Source organism: Carlito syrichta, unplaced genomic scaffold, assembly GCF_000164805.1.
Source record: "Carlito syrichta isolate Samal-C Ts95f unplaced genomic scaffold, Tarsius_syrichta-2.0.1 Scaffold313978, whole genome shotgun sequence".
Taxonomy (NCBI): Eukaryota; Metazoa; Chordata; class Mammalia; order Primates; family Tarsiidae; genus Carlito; species Carlito syrichta.
The window spans coordinates 656,562-659,098 of record NW_007258074.1 but is presented as its reverse complement, the minus strand read 5'-3'; positions in this window follow the sequence as shown (position 1 = coordinate 659,098).

Genomic DNA, 2,537 nt, shown 5'->3' with positions numbered 1-2,537 from the left:
TTTTTTTCATAAAGGATGAGGATCCGACAGGAGGTGAGATCCAAGTATTATATTCTCACAAGTTATAGACACTAAAACCATCAGTGCTGGGTTGCAGTTTATATTACACTTTCCTTTAATATCATTTGACATTTTAAAATAAATTAAATACTGGGTGTAGAAAGCAAAACTGATTATATTTTACATTTTAATGTGTCTTTATAAATTAATCCCCTGGCTGGGCGCGGTGGCTGAAGCCTGTAATCCCAGCACTTTGGGAGGCTGAGGCAAGAGAATTGCCTGAGCCCAGGGTTCGAAACCAGCCTGGGCAATTTGTCTCTACAATATATCAAAGAATTAGCTGGGCATAGTAGCGTGAACCTATTGTACCGGCTACTTGGAAGGCTGAGGTGGAAGAATCACCTGAGCCTAGCAGGTAGATGCTGGGGTGGCTGTGAGCATGCCACTGCACTACAGCCTGGGTGACACGGTGAGACCCGACTCAAAAAAAAAAGAAAATTAACTCCCCCTTGGGAAATTTTTTTGAAATACAAGAGGTTTCTTTCCAACTGTTGACCCTTTCCATAAATAATCATTGATCCAGCCGGGCTCGGTGGCTCAGCCTGTAATCCTGTGCCTTTGGGAGGCTGAGGTGAGTGGATTACCTGAGCCTGCGGGTTCGAGACCTGCCTGGGCAGCGAGACCTCATCTCTACAATAAATCAAAAAATCAGCCGGGCATGGTAGCATGCGCCTGTCATTCTGGCTACTCGGAAAGCTGAGGCAGAAGGATCGCTGGAGCCCAGCAGGTCGAGGCTGTGGTGGCTGGGAGCAGCCACTGTACTCCAGTCTGGGCGACAGAGTGAAACTCCAACTCAAAAAAAAAAAAAAAAGAATCATTGATTCAAGTCTCATTCAACTTACAAAACACCCCTTACACTGTATTATGTGTCTCCCAGCATGAGTTACCTTAATCCCACTTCTCCCCTTGCAGTCAAGTAAGAACTGCCCTGAAAGAACCTGAAAGAGAAACTGTAAGAATGGTTCTCAAATTTGAACTTGCATCAGAATCACCTGGAGGGCTTGTTAATTCCTGAATGATGGACCCCCATCCCTATAGTTTCTGATTTTTAAGTCTTAGGATGGGACTGGAGAATTTGCATTTCTTCTTCTTCTTTTTTTTTTTTTTTTTTTTGAGTTGGACTTTCACTCTGTTGCCCAGGCTGGAGTGCAATGGCATGCTCACAGTCACCACAGCCTCAACCTGCTGGGCTCAGGGAATCCTTCCAAGGAGATGGAATCACAGGCATGCACCACCATGCCTGGCACATTTTTTTATTTATTGTAGAGACAAGGTCTCGCCATGTTGTTCAGGCTGGTCTCGAACCCCTGAGTCAGGCAATCCTCTGGCCTCTGCCTTCCAAAGTGCTGGGATTACAGCCATAAGCCACCATGCCCGACTAAGAATTTGCATTTCTAGCAAGTTCTGGGGAGGTGCTTATGCATGCCGCTAATCGGGGGACTACACTTTGAGAAACCTTGGCACAGAGGAAGGTCAGAGAACTATCAAGAAGGACCATCCATGCATAACTCAGCATGGCTGGTTCAGAACTTCTATTTGTTCAACAGCCAGAATTGCCAGGCTTGAGAAGCTGACTCACTGTAACTCAATTCACAAGAGATTTCCCGATAAGTACCTATTTATACACTTACATCAAGTTTATAATTGCTACTGGGAACTGGTCAATGACACATTCTCCCTCTAGGGCCACTTTATGTGGAAAGCCACATCCTGAGAGGAGCCACTGTCAGCCTGTGGCAACCACGCCTACCCTTGCCACCACCAAGGTGGTGTCAGAGCCGGAGGCTGGCCAAACGCAGGCTCCCTGGCTGCTCCCCCACCAGACTCCCTGTAACCAGTCCCTCCTCTGTGGACGCAGTTTTCCCTCTGACTGCAACCACTTGATATACTGTAGGCTATGGCTTTCCTTCCCAATACATTGTAGACGGACGCTAGCCTTGACTGGATTTGAGTATGCAGTCAGCCACACATTTACAGAACAACCTCTTAGAGGTGGAGAAAGCAAGGATTTATAAATAACCTTTTCATTTATCCTTTTAACATTCAGTAAGTATTCATTAAATGTCTACTTCTGTGGCAGTGGTGAACAAAACAAAAGTCAGGAAAACAGTGGTGAACAGTGGTGAACAAAACAAAAGTCCATACCCTTAGGGAATTTATATTCCAGTGAGAGAAAACAGAAAAACTACTGCGCATAGGTGGCTCACACCTAATAATCCCAGCACTTGGGGAGGCTGAGGCAGGAGGATTGCTTGAGCCCAGGAATTTGAGACCAGCCTCAAACACCACAAGACCACATCCCTACAAAAAAAGTTTTTAAAAAAGAAATTAGCTGGACGTGGTAGGCACGCACCTGTAGTCCCAGCTCCTCAGAAAACTGAGGCGGAAGGTTCCCCTGAGCCCAGGAGGTCAAGACTGCAGTGAGCTGTGAACACACCATTGCATCCGAGCCTGGACAACAAAGTAAGATTCTGACT